The sequence below is a fragment of the Crotalus tigris genome, unplaced genomic scaffold (assembly GCF_016545835.1).
Source record: "Crotalus tigris isolate CLP2741 ecotype Arizona unplaced genomic scaffold, ASM1654583v1 scf7180000024470.1849372, whole genome shotgun sequence".
NCBI lineage: Eukaryota > Metazoa > Chordata > Lepidosauria > Squamata > Viperidae > Crotalus > Crotalus tigris.
In genome coordinates this window covers 674,427-694,097 of record NW_024100641.1, presented here as the reverse complement: position 1 = coordinate 694,097, position 19,671 = coordinate 674,427, and the positions used below count along the sequence as shown (strand labels likewise).

The 19,671-nt window shown below is 40.8% G+C and overlaps 1 protein-coding gene and 1 long non-coding RNA gene across 3 annotated transcripts in view; one reads left to right on the top strand and one right to left on the bottom strand.

The window, feature by feature from the left end:
* The window catches only part of LOC120303440 (G protein-coupled receptor kinase 5-like), a 71,540-nt gene that overhangs the window by 2,867 nt on the left and 49,002 nt on the right, over window positions 1–19,671 (top strand). The gene's annotated exons all lie outside the window — the stretch shown is intronic.
* On the bottom strand, window positions 4,190–9,767 carry LOC120303443. 2 transcript variants are annotated; one of them, XR_005555464.1, is made up of 2 exons: window positions 9,702–9,767; window positions 4,190–4,618 (listed from the first exon to the last, which is right to left on the bottom strand). It is a non-coding gene; the product is annotated as an uncharacterized LOC120303443 (long non-coding RNA). The 2 variants fall into 2 exon arrangements; XR_005555465.1 differs by lacking the exon at window positions 9,702–9,767 and adding an exon at window positions 7,867–9,304.

The window sequence follows — 19,671 nt, the reverse complement described above, 5'->3', positions numbered from 1 at the left end:
CCTATGGCATGGGTGCCAGAGGCGGCACTCAGAGCCCTCTCTGTGGGCACGCGCGCCATCACCCCAGTCCTAGGGCTTCAGCTGGGTTTTATAAAACCTTTTTGCTTTAGGCCATGTGCAAAAAAAAAAAAAGGTTCAATCAATCAGTCAATTTCAACTTCTGGGGTGGGGGGAAGATCTTGCCAAGTTGGAATTGATTGATTGAACTTTTTAGTCCCACCCAGTCTGCGTTACCACCGCAGGCACACCCAGCAATTGGCCACACACACCCAGCACCCAACCATGCATCAGTGGGTTTTGGGTTGCAGTTTGGGCACTCGGTTTCTAAGAGGTTTGCCATCACTGCTTCAGGGCAAAGGATGGGGGCCTTTATTGATGGGGGCAGAAAAAGCGAAGAGACCACAGAAAAATACCTGGTATAGGGCAGGGGTGTCCAACCTTAGCCACTTTTAAGATCTGTGGACCTCAACGCCCAGAATTCCCCACCCAGAATGCTGGCTGAGGAATTCTGGGAGTTCAAGGCCATAGGTCTTGAAAGTTGCCAAGGTTAATCAACCACCCTAACATGGGGCTTTTCATTTACAAGCTTTAATTCAGAGGTGCTCTGGCAAGATACTACAAAGGCAGATATACAAGTCGTCCTCAACATATGACAATTGAGCCCCAAATTTTGGCTGCTAAGTGAGACGGCTAAGTGAATTTTGCCCCATTTTATGATCGTAGTTGTTAAGCGGAATCCTGGCAGTTAAATTAGTCACCTGGTTGTTAAATGAATCTGGCTACTTCGTTGATTTGTCAGAAGGTTGCAAAAGGTGATCACATGATCCGGGGACACTGCAACCTATCATAAATCTCGACCAGTTGCCAAGCATCCGAATTTTGATCGCGTGACCACAGGGATGCTAGCAATGGTCGTAAGTGTGAAAAACGGTCATAAATTACTTCTTTCAGTGCCACTGTAGCTTTGAACAGTCAGTAAATGAACGGTTATAAGTCGAGAACCAGGTCCTTTGCTATAATTTTCTGTAAAATTATACTGCAGAGGTCCCCAACCTTTTGGGCACCAGGGACCGGTTCCGTGGTTTTTCCGTGGACTGGAGGGTGTGTGGTTTTGTGTGCTGCCTGCATCACGCAGATGGGGCTTTGCTTGTTTGGGCGGCCTGGTTGCTGGCATGCCGTGGCCCGGTACTGGTCCACGGACCGGGGGTTGGAGACCCCTCCCTACTGGATGAGTGGATGGGGCAGTCAGGCCTTCTCAAGAAAAATTAGGAACTCCTTCACTCAATTCCTGGTTCTACAAGAGGATAAGAAAAGAGGTTTGAATGAGCAGCACAGGAAGACACAATTCAGTGACGAAATGCTGTTGTCCTCACATACCCTTTTTTTTGTTGTTAAAAAGAAAAATGCACATACACAGTTGCTGAATTCCTAAGCCCTTTGTAATTGTATAAATGTTGTAAGTCAGCCTGGGAATGATGAGTTTTGTTGAGTGGTTGACATTATGGAGGCATATTTGATCTCTGCTCCTCCTCAACCCTGGAAGATTTTCAGATGGAAATTGCCCCCACTTACAATTTAAATGTGATGTTTTCATCATATATAAGTGATATGTGGTCTTTTTTGTACCTGTGCTTCATTTTGTGGCACTGATATGCATTCCAGATCCACGTTCCTTAATCAGACAAGTGGATTCTATTGTTCAAGGCTTCATGGATGTGTGTGTGTGTGTGTGTGTGTATGTGTGTATGTGTGTATGTGTGTGTGTGTATGGAGGTGTGTGTGTGTGTATATATATATATATATATATATATATATATATATATATATATATACCTCCATGCTTAAAAAAAACATTTGCATTACATGTCTGCAGGATGCATGCTGTTTCCATCATGTCTGTTAAGGGCATTTATAACAATGAGGCTGTTTGTCTGAATATACATTAGCTTAGAGCACACTGTGTACATTTTAAAATGCCTCGGAATAAAATGGATGATGAGAACAATGATTACAAAATATGCAATTCCATAACTTAAAGTACTAGCCAGTTACAATCATTCTCAATTTTCCCTAGCAATTTTTGGGCAGGCTAGAAAGGAAGAATCTCTATTATGCCTATTAGATGTACAGGAGGAGAAACTCGAATTTTTTAAAATCACGATTGGTTCAACAAGCCAAATTAGCAACGTTTTTTGAGACTGTTGTGGGTTTTGTTTTCCATCTATTTTTAGTCACTGCTATGCACGTCTGTAAATTGTCAGAGGCCTGGGCAGAATATAGAAGCAAATCGTAAACCATCATTGCTAATACAGCTGTAGGAACAGGCCAGGCTAACCAGCCATGATCTTCAATTCATAGATGTAAATTGTGACTTGTGGCCTAAAGGTTCCAGTGAACCCTAATTAGACAAAACAAACCCTAGTTTAATGTTATGTGTGTAAAGCAAGCAATGATTAGCTTTGTCTGGATGAAACTAGACCCCTCAAAGAGACAGGAGAAGTCGGAATAAGTTGGGAACCTAAACTTTGTTTCTGATGGCCATGTTGACTAGGGAATTCTACAACATGAAGCCCAGATATCTGGAAGATGTCTATGTTGGTCTAGACCAGGGGTGGGGAACGATGACCCTTATATGACTTGTGGACTTCAACTCCCAGAATTCTGAGAGTTGAAGTCCACAAGTCATAAAAAGGCCATCGTTCCCCACCCCTGGTCTAGACCAACGTTCTCCAGTGTGATGTCTTCTAGATATTCTAGGATTTCCACCTGCCTCAGACAGTACGACCATAAAAGTTATAACCCAGATCATTGGAGAGGGGGGAAAAGAAATGATTTTTGATGTATGTAGTGTACTTCCATGCTGTAAGCCAGTGTTTCTCAACCTTGACAATTTTAAGGCATGTGGACTTCAACTCCCAGAATTCCACAGCCAGCAATGCTGGCTGTGGAATTCTGGGAGTTGAAGTCCACATGCCTTAAAATTGTCAAGGTTGAGAAACACTGCTGTAAGCCCATCTTAATGAAGAACTATGTTGAGCTATGTTGTTGCCTCAGGAATGGTGGTTCCATCTGGTTTGGTCTTCTAAGTTTAGATGTATGTAACTTAAGAAAGCTGTTCTAGTATAGTGGACTATGTTGGACTTTATCCAAGAAAAAACAAATTCAGATTATCACTGATAATCTATATCTGGGTGACACTAGTCCAGGGGTAGGCAACCTTGGCTCTTTTATGACTCATGGACTTGAACTCCAGAATTCCTGAGACAGCTATGCTGGCTCAGGAATTCTGGGAGTTGAAGTCCATGATTCATAAAAGAGCCAAGGTTGCCTACCCCTGCACTAGACTGTCTCTCAAGTTAATCTTGCTTCATAGGCATCTTGGAAGGATAATTGAGGAGGGCCAATATACCAAATTTTGTATACATTCTTAATCTCCTAAGTGATGGAGTGAAATATAGAAAGAAATTTTATTGTTGCCTTAATGAGTAGATGCGGTCAAATACTTTTTTTAAAAAAAAAAACCTTATAAAAGGTCTGGCTTTAAGATGGAATTACTTTACACAGTGAAAATTGCCTAAACAAATGGAAACTAACTTTTTTTAAAAAATCTAGAAGGTAGATGCATTCCTAATGAGAACCAAGCATTGCTGGAACCGAACATGGAATTCTTTGAAAGCTTTTTCTAGATGGGCTTAAAAACTATTGGGGACTTTAATGAATTATTTTATGTTGAAGTTGCTATTACAATTCTAAGCACAAAAGGAATTTCTCTGATAATCTTTTCAATTGTCACCCAAGTTTTCTTCTCTAGCAAAAGAGGCTTCATTTTTTCTACCTCAGTCTGAAGTTGCTTTAGAATCTCCTAAAATGTGTCTTCTCTGTGATTCTTTCCAGCCTACGTTCCTCTTTGTATTTTTCTCTGTTGGTTCTCTTTTGTCTCTTAAACAGGCCAAAGCTCTTTTGGGCAACTGAAACCCAAAGCAGTCCTGCAGTCTGGGGCATTTTAGAGCAAGTTGGCTGTATCCTAAAAGGCATTGCATTTTGTTTGTTTGATTCAAAACAGTGCATAGTTCATTTATTAAGTTATAAGAAAAAAGAAACAAAAGTTAGAAAACGGAGAGAAAGAAGGAAAAAAAATGTAAAGAAAGAAGGGGTGGAGTAAAGATTTCTGTAAAATACAAAATAACAATTGCAACCTCAACCTTTTGCTTTATGTTTCATAGCATGTAAGTCACTTCTTACAATAATGGAATCATTTGAATCAAAGTTTCATTTTTTTCAGTTTCAAGCAAAAAGTCCAGAAGTTTCCAAGCAGAAACAAAACTAGATAAATTCTTTTCTTTAACTAATCTCTGCTAATTCCATCACCTTTACCATCCAAGCTTCCATTGTGGGAATGAATGTATCTTTCCATCTTTGTGTATTTAAGATTCTCACCACTGTCAACATATATAGCAACAAAGTTCCAGATTTTCGTTCAAGCTCTTTGTCAGTGTGATTCTTTTTTCTAAGGCAGTTTTTCATATTTACCATCTGCTTGTTGCACCCAGTGTTGCCTGGATTGTCGTCTTGCAATGCTCCATTAATCAGTTAATTGGTCAGTTAATTGATTAAAGGCCTTTATGGAGAAGTAAAAAAAAAAAACAGTAATCACATGAAAATAATTTTCCTGTTTGGAACAATAGCTGACTTTAAACAGTGTTTCTTTTAATCAAATGTAAAATGTGCAGCTAGGATGCCATTTTAAAACTCCAATCTCTATCTTTCCTTATTTTGGAGAAAGTGTACAGGACACTAAATATCCAGATTAAAACAAAGAGGGGACAATTTTACAATGTAACGCAAAGGTAAAGATGTCACCCGTTCTTGGTTAAGTCTTATTAACTGCATCCATCAGAGTTGTGGAAGTGATTTGCTATACCCCTTTCCAAGAATTTTTTTTCCAATCCCTTCACCTACCTAACAACACTAGAATTCTCAGTTCATCTGAGTATTATCCAATATTGACTGGACTAATCGTGCTTAATATATCAAGATCAGCCAAAATGGGCTCGTTGTTGCTAAAACAACAGATCTGTCTGACAACCAAATTATAGATCAGTAAACTAAAGTTTGTTCACTTCAGAAGTGAAGGATTTATAAATCTACTTAGAGAGCCATAGGGTAGAGAAATTGTGTTTTTCAGTAAAACCAGGAAGTCCATCACCTAGACTTGGGAACAAATTACAGGTAGGCCTTGACTTACAACCATTCGTTTAGCGATCATTCAGAATTAATTACAGTGGTACTGAAAAAGGTGACTGACACTTAAGTGGTAAGTGGTCTTCACACTTACAAGCCTTGCAGCATCCCCACAGAAACATGATCACAATTTAGATGCCTGGCTACTAGCATGTGCAACTGGAATGGAATGGAATGGAATGGAATGGAATAGAATAGAATAGAATAGAATAGAATAGAATAGAATAGAATAGAATAGAATAGAATAGAAACAGGAAGAAGAAGAATGGAATGGAATAGAAGAGAAGAGAATAGAATAGAAAAGAATAGACTTAGAACCCCATCTATGCTTGTTTTTCCTTCTTTCCAGATTAACCAAATACAAAAGGGAAATAGAGGGCAACTTTATTCTTAATGAGTAGGGAAGAATTATATTTTTCTGCAAAGTAAATTTTTGATAGGCCAAAAGGGGATGACCTGGTTTCTCAGAATAACTTTTTTAGTAAAATTATTATAAATACATTTGTTGCCAGATTAGGTTTTAAAAAGTCCCACAGGAAAGGTTCATCATGTGTCCTCCATGGAATTTAACTGATGTCAGGAAAACTGAACAGAGATAATAGCACATATGCTTCCTTAGTTCACAGACTCCTTGCTCTTGGGTGAAATTATAGAATCTCTTTCTTTCTTTCTTTCTTTCTTTCTTTCTTTCTTTCTTTCTTTCTTTCTTTCTTTCTTTCTTTCTTTCTTTCTTTCTTTCTTTCTTTCTTTCTGCCATTCCAGATTTTTCGTCCCTTAATTTCAGGTTTGTGGAATCAGTGAAAATAAAACGAATGATCAGCATGGGTGAATCCTAAAGTTTGAATGGGTCTTTCTACTCCTCAGTGTGCATCTAGCCTAGGCATAAATCTAGCTTCAGTTCAGAGGAATAGTTTCTGCAGAGAGTTGAGGCAACATTCAAAGGTTTTTCTGCAATAGTTGGTTGAAACAAGTCCTCTACAAAACATAGTTTATATAGTTGGAATTATGGTGACTCACAGAATAGGTTCAAATATAAAGATCTATATATTAGCCTTCCCCATTCTGGATGCATATGTGCAGGTGTGAAGTTCTAGATTTTTTTTAGCCAGTTTAGACATTGCTAAGAATTCCAGGAATTGAAGTCAATAAAAGTAGAGACACCCAGATTGTAGAAGTTGGTATGTACAGTATATCAAGGTCTCAGTTGTACATGTGGACAACTCTGTGGGTCTAAACAAAGACTCTACAGAGCCTTTGGGATTTTATTTATTTATTTAATTTCTACGGCAACCCATCTCAACCAAATGACTGTGGGCAGCTTCCAGTTCTAAAGCGACAAAACAGTTAAAACCAATTTCCTTTCTATTCATCTTTTCTGCTCATCAAAGTTTTCTAGTTCCAAATGATTTGCTGTAATTGTAGAGTTTGTTAAGTGAGTGACATCGTTGTATCTACTTCCTGCTTGGGTCTTTCACAACTCTGATGTTTTGTAAGCGCAATTTCATGAATTTGGGGAGAATAAAGTTTTATATTCAACTGAAAAAATCTCTTGTCCATCTCTCCTATTTTTTTTTTAAAAGAAGCTCTAAATTTAATGATGTTAAAAGGGGGGGGATGGGTTAGTCTGTTTACAGACACAATTTCCTTTTGTGAATCTTCCTATCAGCTATGGACTGAACTTCATGTTCTCTTAAAAATATGTCTATGGGCTACAGGATTATCAGCGCTGTGTGAAAAAGAAGATTTGTGTTTCCTGCTGTGAAGCTGATTAAAAAAAACCAAACCATGTCCGCAAAGATGCTTCCCCCCCCCCCCAAGAAAGGAGCTTCTGTTGGTGTGAATATTACATAGGAGAGAATTAAACTGAATCTGCCTGTGTGACTGAGCTCTCCAAAGCAGCATTTTTTAAAATAATAACATAGATACATTACAAAGAAGCAGGATTTAAGACAAGGCTATCTAAGCTGCATGCAGAGTCCATATGTAAACCTAAAATGATCATTGCTCTCTTTTTCTTCCTGAGATACATTAGTCCTTTAGCCCACTCCCAGTCCTTCCAATTCCTATAATTTATTTGGACATCATTGATCACATGATATCATCAATAATATCCTGTGTGGCCTGCACAGCCTTTATATTTTTAAAGCATGACATTGTCTGCAAACTGCTGCTCATTCCTGGTTTAAAAAGTAGACCTTATTCAGACATGATGCTAAAGCAGAGGTAAAAATGACATCTCTAGATATTTGGGGCAACTCCATTGACCAACATTCCCAGTTACTGTCTATCTGAGTCAATCAAAGGAACTTGTATTCTGAAACATATAGAGAAATGGCTGCAATGTATGGGCTAGTGTTGCATAAAGCTAATCTAGGCAGGTTAATATTCTTCTTCTCCCTCCTGTCTCTTGGTTGCAAGAATGAAACTGAGAGATTTGCTTTCTGCCTGAATGCAAACCGTGGTTAACTCAAGTTGACTTCATAGGCTGCAACTTGATGGAAGAGCAAGAGCACAAGGTCAATGAACAGTTTTATAACCTAGTTCACACTCTGCATAAAGCCATGGCTTGTTGACTAAGCCAGAATTGATTATGAGTTACATGCACAGCCAGGGTGAAGGAGTTACCTTGAGAACCAAACTTTCTCAGGACAGGCATGTACGTTGTGTCAACAAACAACCATTGAACAGCTTTGAGGTTGAGAAAGTCCAGGGCAAAGAGTCCATTAAACCCTGGAAGGGTGGGAGGAAAAAGTCAATTTATAGTACAGCAAATACAAACAAGGAATTGCTCCTTCATGTTGACAGAAGGCGGTCAATTGTTTGAAGAAAAAAAAAATAAGTGTGTTACCTAGCTATGTGCAATGTGCAGACAGCCTTAAACCATAAAGCCATGTTGGGAATTTAGGAAATTCAGCCAAGCTCTTTTCAGCAAGGCTACGTAACCTGTGGTGCTCAGATGTTGCTGAACAACCATTTTCCAGGCTCTCGTTAGTTAGACCCTGATTTCTTGGAAGCTGGAAGCTGTGGATTCAGCAACATCTGAAGAAGTACAGGTTGCCTGCCTACAACTCCACGCTGAACAAAAATACTCTCTACAAACTACAGGTACTAGCTTTGCAAAACGTGCAGTGACTTTGTGCAGTGACTATACGGTGGTCCTTGACTTACGATCGCAGTTGAGCCCAAAATGTATGTTGCTAAGGGAGAAATGTGTTAAGTGAGTTTTTGCCCCATTTTACGAACTTTTCTGGCCACATTTGTTAAGTGAATCACTGCAGTGGTTAAATTAGTAACACGGTTGTTAAGTGAATCTGCCTTCCCCATTGACTTTGCTCGTCAGAAGGGGATGATGTGACACGTGACCTTGACCGTCATAAATACAAGTCAGTTGCCAAGCATCTGAATGTAAATCACAATACTGCAATGTTCCTAAGTGTGAAAAATGGTCATCAGTCCCTTTTCTCACTGCCACTGTAACTTCGAACGGTCACCAAATGAACTGTTGTAAGTCAAGGACTAGCTATATTAATCATAAACCATTAAAACAAGGGTTCAGGACCGTCTCTAAATCTATTGAGTCAACAATTGCTAGAAACCCTAAGCCACTGAAGCTAGTTTTCCCCAGCTCTGATAAAAATCACATCCCCGTTTTAAACATAACATTTTCATTTTTGAGAAGTTACTGGGCGTATCTTTAGTTGGTTGGTTAGTTAAATCAATGTATCCTCTATTCCTCATGCAGATGTTGTCTGAAACCACCTTGCCAGTACTGGAAAGGTCACATTTTTTTTTCCTTTTTTAAAAAAAAACAATTTCTCTTCCCCACAACCAGGCTGAGGCTGCTCCCCTGGAATTAAATGGATTAAATTAATCGAATTGGGTCCAAAAATTGAGGTGGAGGGAGGGAGGCTTTTTGGCCAGTTGTAAGCTATACAAGCACACATATAAAAGAAGTTGTGGGAGCTTCATCGCTGGAGGCTGTCAAGAAGAGAGTGGACTGCCCTCTATCAGAAATGGTATAGGGCAGGGGTCTTCAAACTTGACCCTTTTATGACTTATGGACTTCAACCCCCAGAATTCCTCAGCCAGGCACGCTGCATGAGGAATTCTGGGAGTGGAAGTCCACAAGTCATAAAAGGGCCACGTTTGAAGACCCCTAGTGTAGGGTCTCCTGTGTAGGTGGGAGTTGACTAAATGACCTGCAAGGTCCCTTCCAACTCTGTTATTCTATTATTCTAATATGGTGGAAGCAGTAATGTAGTTATGGCTTGCCGAACACTTTGTTTTTAACTATGAAAATAATTGTATCATTGAAGCTTTGAATTATTTCTTGGGTACAGTTTTATATTTTTAAACCCTGTCTTCTAGAGTAGTGGATGGCGCTCCCCTCTAGCTACTGGGGATGGAGGGCTGCTTTCAGCCGGAAAGCCTCCATATATTATGAATATGGTTCTCCTTACCGCTTAACATCAGAAAGCTTCCTTCTTCATCCTGTGTGTTCTCGTTTCCTGAAGCCTCGATCGTCCTCCCCCCCCCCCCCTTCTCCATCTAGTCAAACCTGCTGCTTTAGCTGCAGGGCAGAGCGTAGAGGTAATGGGGATGGCGGTGTGCCAGAGCAGAGCAGGAATGTGGTGCTTAGTACAGGTTGACACAGGAAAAGGAGACGAGCTTTGGAGTAGGGAGGAACAGCTGACAAAACCCACAAGTACTACTGTGTTTCCTGGGGAATGGGATTCATTCCTAGAACATCCAGGGAGCGCACCCAACAACTGAGAGGAGGAAACTGTGGCTCAGAAGCAAAACCTACACTTTGCAAGCCAAAGTTTTCAGTTCAGTTAAGTTAGGATGTCTATTGTTTCCCATTCACTTCGATGGATGGGAAGAATTAAGGCTTGTCATCTTGTTAGCCAAGCACTCTTCATCCTTGACAGTGCTGGTTGGAGATGCTTGTAGCCCAGCAACATGTTCCTTATCCCTATAGATGCATCCTATAGTAGCTCTTAGACCAGTGGTTCTCAACCTGTGGGTCGGGACCCCATTTGGGGTCGAACGACCATTTCACGGGGGTCGCCAAACAACGCAGTCCGCCATTTTTTCCCCCTTTTCCTTAGCTGTGCTACTCCCTTTTATTCTATTGGCTTTTGAAAGCCAATAGAATAGACTCTCTTGAATAGAGTCTAATTCTATTGGCTTTCAAAAGCCAATAGGAATTGTCCAGGCTGTCTCTGCCCTGCTGAGCCCGCCAAAAGTCCCATTCTGCAAACAGTGCTGCACCAGTTGAGTAGTCCTCGACTTACGACCGGTTGAGTAGTCCTCGACTTACAGCCGGTTGGGGGTCGCGGCATTAAAAAGGTTGAGAACCACTGTCTTAGACAGAACTTTGCCTGAGCTTCTAGAAAGCTGCCTCTGTTTGACTGATCCAGATAAGCAAATAAATAGACTCACAACAAGGAATCTAACCTCATAAACTTAATTGTAATTGCAAGTGTCCTCTGTGCCTAATGTCTTCTTGCTATAGCTTCTTGAGTAATTAGGTGCTGTCAAGTTGTTTTCGACTCCTGCTAACAACTCATAGATTTTCTCCACGAGGATCCATCCCTAATCCGATTTTTATTCCACATATTCTGCTTCCTCCCCCCCCTCCATCGTCAACAGTGAAATGCTATTCAAGTCAGCATGAAGAGTTGTATTCTTTCAAAGTTCACTCCAGTATATCATTTAAGGGAAAGGAGACCCTCTGATGTTCTAGATTTAATTTTGCTAGTTAATTAGCGCTGTCTCATTTGTCTTCATAAATGCATTCTGCCTGCAGGAGTACCTTCAACTACTCTATTGTGGCGGCCTGTGAAAAATCTGTGTGAGGCATGTAACTCGATTGAGCATGTGTGTGTCTGTTTTCAATGAAAGAGAAATGGAACACTGTCTTAGCACACTGCCAGCACCTGAAATTATGCAAGATCAGAACATTTGGAAAGCATTGATCAGGAGATGGTGTGCCCACAGATGGTACGCGCTATATTTTATTGGGAATGTCTGTACAGAGACTGTTGTAATGTGACCTACCACCTATAGCTGGGTGCCTGCGTGGAAATGTAGAACAACGGTGTGGTGTTCAACATTTGTGATAGCTAATTCTATCTCTAGAAGAATCATGCTTAAAAATAATTATGCACTATAGCATCTGGTACCTGTTAGCAGTGCTTCTGCATTTGCTAGCAATCAAGGGGGTGATGTTGGGTGGCATGGGTGGAAGAGGGGAAATCAATGTGATATGAGATGAAAAGAGCCTATTGTAGAAATGAATTGTAAAACCAGGATGAAACTAGAAAGACCTCAAAGATACAAAATCCAAATAACCTCTGGCTTAGACCTCACCTGTGCCACAAATTTAGGAGACCATTTTAGAAATTCAGCCCTTACCATCTTTTCACTATCCCCATGTAGGTGCCTAGAAAAATGGCGGGGTTCAAACAAGCATGCCAAACGTTAAACCTGAGTCAACCGAGTAACAAATGACCAAAGACATAGAACCCTAACTATGAATATATGCGATTCCAGGTTACATAAATCAACCAAACACAATCGGTGAATTTGTTGGCTTGTTTAGAAGTTTTGTCATCAGTCAACTCCATTTTGGCTGAAGATAGCGCATCGCACAACAGGCCATTGAGAATAATAATGTATTACATGATGGTTTTATATAGTTTTCTCCGACCTGGGGCTTGCCAGGCATGTAGGATTGTACAGGAATTCAATGTTCTTCCTTTCATATGCTTATTTCACACTCATAACTAATCTGAAGTCTCCCAGGGGTATGTTGGGATTTGAACTTACTTTATTAAAAAGAAATTTTATGTCTTTTCCTCCCTTATGATTTATTTAAATATGATTTATTTCCAGAAGTCGGGGATGCTCCATCACTGGAGGTTATTAAGAAGAGACTGGACAGCCATTTGTCCAGAATAGTATAGGGTCACGTGCTTGAGTGGGAGGTTGGACTAGAAGACCCCCCGAGACCCTTTCCAGCTCTCTTATTCTGTATACTGTAGTATCTCCCGGTGACTTTTGTGACAATATAAACCCTGTCTTCATTCCTGATACCTCCGCCAGCCAAGTACCGATTGGTTGACCCTATAAATCTCTAATAAGTGAATGGCTCTAGTTTGACTTTCTAGTAATTGTATTACCCCCACCTCAAGAAAAGGACTAGTGTATCACACAAAACTATTATCCCTGTAATTGTGACCCAAGTTGCTGAACTATAAGCTAACCATGCAGACTAGGTGAGAAGAACTCAACACTGTAAGTAAAATATGGGCGACAACTTTGTGTTTCAGTGTGCTGGGCAAACATAGCTGTGGAAGCTCATCTTATCTTGCTTGGATCTTAGTCTTTGGATTACACACATAATAGAATGAGGTGGTAGATTTTTGAGATGGTGGAATAGAAAGTTTTACTTGCAGCAAAACGATGATGTATTACTTAAAATAATTCCTTTACGTTAAAAAAAAGGAAGAAAAATTGGCAGATATCTGTCTTAACTCTGGTTTTCTTTCAATCAAAGATGTGGAAAATCTAGACATAGACACAGACTTGCACCGCCAATCTCTTCTCTTCTCTCTCTCTCTCTCTCTCTCTCTCTCTCTCTCTCTCTCTCTCTCTCTCTCTCTCTCTGTTCAAAGTCTATTTATGTCTCCTTTCTTATTTGCATTTGGATTATGTACTTCCCCAAGAGGAAGTAACATCCTTTGGCACATAGACAGATATCCTCCTTTTCTTTTCTTTTGAAAACTAAAGTTGACTTACCTGGGAACAGTCTTAGAAACCCTGTTCTCTGGTTGTTTAAGAGATGATATGGAAAATAATCAAGGAGAGAAGCAGCCTACCATAGAACTAGGGAGAAATTTCCTAACAGTGAGAACAATTAACCAGTGGAACGACTTGCCTTCAGAAGTTGTGAATGTTCCATCGCTGGAGGCTTTTAAGAAGAGACTGGATAGCCACTTGCCTGGAATAGTATAGGGTCTTCTGTTTGTGCAGGGGGTTGGACTAGAAGACCTCCAAGGTCCCTTCCAACTTTGTTATTCTGCTCTGTTCTGTTTATAGCTTTTTCAGACGGTTTTTATGTTTCATGCCTACAAATGGTGGGAGACCTTCCCCTTGAGTTTGACCAAGAATGATCAAGGGAGAGTCACGGATCAGAAAAATAGGGTTCGTTGCCTTGCATACAACTCCTAGGTTTCCTATTGCTTATTGTTCTGATAGCAAACAATGCAGCTTCTAGAGTCAAGCATCCTGCATGAGGGCATTACTGCTTAATACTGCCTGCCAAGGTATTGTCCTGAAAGGCCAGAGGACACATGAAAAGACTGATGCTCGTTCTCAAGATGTAGGACAGCTGCTCTTCAGACCATATGGAAACCATCACTCAGTAAAGGGCAATGTTCAAATATCACAGACTGCCATTCTCAGGGGGGACTGAACAGGGGAGAATTCTCAGTTTACTAAACTAGGATTTGTTTTTTGGTTTTTTTCAATCAGAAGGTTCTAATCTTTAAAGGGAACATACAGCAGCATGGACCAGAGACAGAACCAAGAGAGAACATGGGTGCCCCTTTCCTTCTCCTTCCAGCCGTTCCCCCCTCTCCTTACTTTTTTTCCCCCAACTCGGGGGAAATCATGAGAAAAATCCAATTCCTCTAGCCAAAATGCTTCATTAATGGCTCCCCACCTATTTTGGGGGGAGAAGGGCTCCCTTTTGGCCACCCCTGATGTACTCTAAACATCTCTCAGGAGTTGCACCATAGGGGTTGGAACCTTTGGGGTTTGGGTGGAAGGGTGTGAGAAAAGGAAGATGATAATGCAGGAAGGGTTGGTCTCCCTGTAGCATTTCCTGTCTTCTGGTCCCTTTCACCCAAGCCGGTCCTGAGTGTACAGATGTGCTGTACTCAGCACAGGCAGAGAGCTCCCCTTCTGCTGGTGGATATGTCGAGGAAGAAACAGATGGAAGAAGGCTAATGTCTTGCCATTTGGTGCGTGAGAGTGAGGATGCTCTTGCTGCACCTTCCTGGAGAGAAGAGTTTTATTTGGCATTCAGCAGCCTGTCTGCTTTCATGAGTCACCTGTGGTGGAAAGGGATGTAATGCATTCCTCCTTTAAAGAAAGCTGTTTAAATGATGCAGAGACTCAAGCAATGAGCTGGCACAGAGAGGGAGGGTCATGAATGAACAGCTTCTGCTCCCTTCTTATGATGGCCTAGAACAGGGGTGTCAAACTCAATTTCACTGAGGGCCGCATCAGCATTATGGTTGCCCTGGGGGGAGGGGGCGGGTAGATGTGGCCAGAGTGGGTGCAGCCTAATGGGTGGGCGTGGATGGAGTGGGTGTGGCCTACTGGGTGGACGTGGCCAGTTCTACATCATTCACGTCAAAGGTGCCTATGGGGGGCCTGGGCAAGAGTGGGACAGATCTGAGGGTCTCTGGCAGAAAGGGGTGGGTCCCGGGCAAGTGCCAAGGCATGGTCCACTGGGGCAAGTGCCAAGATGGCCACCACAAAATTGTACATTGGCTCCTGGCTGGCCTGGGCCAGGGCCAAGGCAGTGGGGGGCCGTTCCCTCACTGTTTCCAGGATGGCTTCGCAGGCTACATGAAGCCACTTCACGAGCCACATCCGGCCCCCGGGCCTTGTGTTTGACATGTCTGGCCTAGAAGGTGCAACCAAGCCCTTTATGTCTTTTTCCTTGTCTGTATCATTAAGGCCATAATTGTCCCTGCCTCAAACGCTTCTCTATTTTTTTTTTTTCTCCAGGGATATCCTAATTGGTTGAAAATAAATGTTTTTAATTAACAGCATTGTTGATTCTTGAAGAACAAAAGGCAAAAAAAGTGAAGCGGGGTCTGATGGATACAAGGATGGCTGGCAAAGATGGAAAAGTGCCCAGTGAATGGTGCTGTTGATGCAAAGTAGTTTCAGCGAGGCTTCCTTTTCTCCTTCTCCTATCGTGCCTTTAATCTTTTTTTTTTTCCTTACTCTTACCTTCCTCTTGCTTACTCTTCCATAACAATGTTAATTCCCCAAATCATTTATTCATTGGCTTTATATCTTGGCTTCCCTCTTGAAGATGAGGCAACCAATTTAGTATTGCCATCTGCCACTGACAACCATGTTGTGAGATGGGTTGGACCGAGAACAAGCGACTGACCCCCAAAACACCCCATGGTTTTTAGGGCACAGATGAAGCTGAACCTAGTTCTGCTAGTCCTAGTCCACAGCTCTTTAACCACCACATCACTCTGACTTCTGTTTTCATATGATAAGATTCTCAAGGGTCTCCTGCCTCACACTGCACCATTCTCTAATGTTCTGTAACAATCCTGGCTTCCCATGCCTCAGTTAAATCCCAAATGAAAACCTCACCAGGGAACAGGTATATCCCAAAGTGAAACTCTGTAGGGGAATTCTTTCAATGAGGCTTTTTTTTAATCAGCCAGGGAGGCTGTAGATTGCTAGAGAGATGTGTAACAGGAAATAACAGTAATATTGTTGTCCTCCACCCTTTAACAATAAGGAAAGCTGAGCAAGTCAAAAGTAGTTTAAAAGCTGAGGATGAGGTTGACAAACAGACACGTTTCACTGGTTAAAATCCCTTTCTCAAAACTGAAGGACTAGACTTTTGACTGTATATTAGTCATACCTTTTAGAACTGGAGCAACTGAATGACTGGTCTAAAAAAACACTGCTCAAGCAAAATGGGAGATGAGGGAAGATGGTTTCCATCCTCTCCTTTGATGCAAACATGGCTAACTGCCTGCCCGACATTCCTCTTTAATTTACTTTAATTATTGGAGCAACCAGTTGGGTTATGGGAATTGAGGACAGGCTAGTTGAATCGTCTCCTTCTCTTGAGTTGTCAATTGTATGTTTTGACAAGCGGCTAGGCTGGCAATCCCAGGCCTGGGAGACGTTTGCACCAGGAGAGAATGGCTTAAAGTTATAGGAAAGATAAAAAGATGTATTATCATGTGATTTATGTTATATGAATGACAGATAACTTGACCCATAATCCTTCACAACAGCTTTGTCTTCACATTGAGGTCAAAAGTAAGGCAAAGAAGATTTTTGACAGTGTTGTCATTTGGGAACTGGGCTATAGCCTCACTAACTATTTGTAGTTTTATGACTATATATTTGTCCCAGATTGAAACTTCCTGCAATCCTTAATCCCCAGTGAAACAGATATTTTGTATTTAATGAGTGTTATTTGCATCTCCGCTTTTAATTATGATGACATCACCCAGGTTTCTTTGTATATCCAGTGTAGCATCTTTTTCCATATCATACTTGTAGCCTATCATTTTTAAAACCACTTTTGAGCCAGTTCCAGTCTTGTCTTGTTAAACCTGTTCCATAACATTTTTTAAGCACAGTCCATCTTTAATAGAAGACACTTTTAAAATTAACTTCTGGTTCCATTGTTCACAAATATCCTTCAGTACATCCAATGTTAAACTATTTTGCTCAAGATGTTGAGACTCTAGAAAGAGTACAGAGAACAGCAACAAAGATGATCGAGGGACTGAAGGCTAAAACATACAAGGAACAGTTGCTGGAATTGGGCATGTCTAGTCTAATGAAGAGAAGGACGAGGGGTGACATGATAGCAGTCTTCCAATATCTCAGGGGCTGCCACAAAGAAGAGGGATTCTTTTAATGTATTTTTAAAAATCTTATTTCAATTCCATCTGACCCCTTAGTCAAAATTGCAATTAAAGCTTCTTTCATTAAGGATTGAAGGAAACTTAACCGGTATTGCCGTTGTGAAGGTTTCTAATAGTTTTTTTAAAAAACAGTTTCCGAAAAAGATTATAAATGAGGCTTGATGAACTTTATGTCCATAAAGACTACATTACAGCTGTGAGCTTGGTTGGAATCCTTCAACTCCCAGCTGCTTGACTCACAAGTTGACCACAAACAGCTCAGTTCCTGCAGTTTATTCATGATAAGCAGCTCTCCGGAATACAAATGGGCAATCTCACAATCTCTCCTTTTTCCAGAGAGGTTTCATTGGCCAAAATTCACTGGCTGGTTGCTGATCTCATTACTATGCTATCTCAACTCTTTCAGAAACATCTAGTTCATCACAAATCCTCACTGATAGTCAGAGCTAGAATTTTAAACCAATTAATTTGGAGTTTTGAATCAGTTTGGATCATCAGCTTGATATGGATTTTTTTTTTAATTCAATCAATTTGGACTTAGGAATCCATTCAAAAATAGTGTGTCTGCACAGAACTCATCAGAGCACGGAAGCAAGTCCAGCTTTTGCAGATTGATTTATAGATATCATTCAATTCGGCCTGTCTATTTGACTTGTGCTATTCTGATGTCACATATTGAGGATGTTAGGAAATAGAACAAGAGGAGCAATGAATGGCCCTAGTCATCATGGCTCTTGGGGAAAGACCAAGAGACCTTTTTTCCAATATTACATGAAGGGCTACATGTTGCGCACCTCTAGGTTAATAGCTGAAATAAAGGTTTGAAAAGGGAAGAGAGAGAACAACTAAATCACACAGCTTATTGAAACAGTTTCCTCACACTGTGTGCAAAAACAATCTGCATAAAATATAGACTTAAATTGGCAGGAAACCAAGTTGTGAGATTTTTTTATCGTTTCACCCTCTCTCTTTTGAAGAAAAAGGCTTGGCATGGTTACCCCCAATCACGATAAGGTTGCTTCTTCATATTGTTTATCATCTTGACTTCGAATGTGACATTGCTGTTGGAGTCGAAACTTGATCTGGCACAACAGCATTCAGATGTGCCCATACGACCAAACAAAAATCCATGGGTTAGATGGACAGCCATATCCACTTTTTAAATAAAATAATGAATATATAAATTGAGGGGTAGAATTCTACCCATGATGGGGAAGTTTCAGATGTGAGAGTAGAATAGGGACAGAAAGAAATATCATAAATAACATTTGGTCGTTCCTGAGCATGCAGACCATCCATTTTTAAGCAGGGCCATTTTAAATGCCCACTGCCTGGCAGGATAGTCTGAACTCCTTTTCTGAATCTTATCAGTTGTGGCAGCTTGGAAGCCTGGCATAGGTGCCAGTTGCATTGCCTTATCGTGGTCTCCAGCTGGCAAGGCTTCTGGTCTTCAAAGCTTCCTATTTTCACTCGAGAAGAGCATCATACCATTTCCCTCTCTTGGGTAGCCCTATGTTTTTTCAAGAACGATTAAAGAATTTGGAATAACAAAAGAATATGCTATTAACAGGTAATCGTAGGATGTTATTCCTATTAACCTATTTGGTCCATCCAATGGAAGACAAGGGGCACATCCGATATTTAGAAGGGAGGGTTCCCTGGATGGGATTGTAGAGCTAAATTTGTAGGACTTGGGACCATGACTGGGAGAAAATGTTCAACCACCAACTTAGCTTTTCTATATCATTTTGCTCCCATCTAGCGATCATCTAGATTTTTGAACTCCAAAGCAGATGGGACTTTCTAAAGCAAGTTTATCTAAGAAATTGCAATTCAATCAAAACATTGCTTAGGGTGATACATGGTCCCAGATTTAGAAGTTACACAGGCGGGCAAGGCAACACCCTCTTGGTATTTTGGGTTCCAGCTACCATCAGCCACAGCCGACATAGAGATGATCAGGAGTTGTGGTCCACCTCGTCCGAGAATTCTGTAGCTATTTACACTCACAAGAAGATGTGTCAGCATCTTCTCATATAGGACGATATTTTCCTTTAATCCAATCCAGAGGGAATGATAAAGGGGGGAGAGGATTTTCCTTAATTTTCCTTGGCTAAGTGACTGAAGAATATCTATTTCACAGGTGATCTGAAAGAATACATGAATAAATAAGCCAGTACATAGAAAGATGTTCCTCCAGAGAGATATTTTCATCATTTTATGGTACCCGTTGGAAGACTTTTGGGCCATTGACTTTCTGTCTGCTGTCCTTTTACCACCCTGCGGGAAGTAGTGAAATTTAAACTGAAAGATCAATAGCTGATTGGCAAATCAGAATGCAAGATAGCCTCTCTGTGTGTGTGTATGTGTGTGTGCCTGTGTGTGATATTAGGCAGGTTTCCTATCACTTTGTGGCTCGAATGAAGCAAAAAACTTGACAAGCAGATGGGTCTTTCCTGGTAGAATGTCAAAATGAATATTCATCGGAAAAGTGTGATTATGTGGCAAAAGAGAGGAAATGGTCTGGGATCATTTCCTTGGGTGTTCCATATAGCTAACAATGCAGCTGTTTCTGCAAGGCCAGCACAACAAGTTCAAATTCACTTGAATGCTGAGATGCAATGCTCATTCAAGCCCTAGATGTTTTTAACATGGATTATCGTTGTTGTTGTTGTTGTTATATTAATATTAAAAACTGCAGGAAAATCCACCT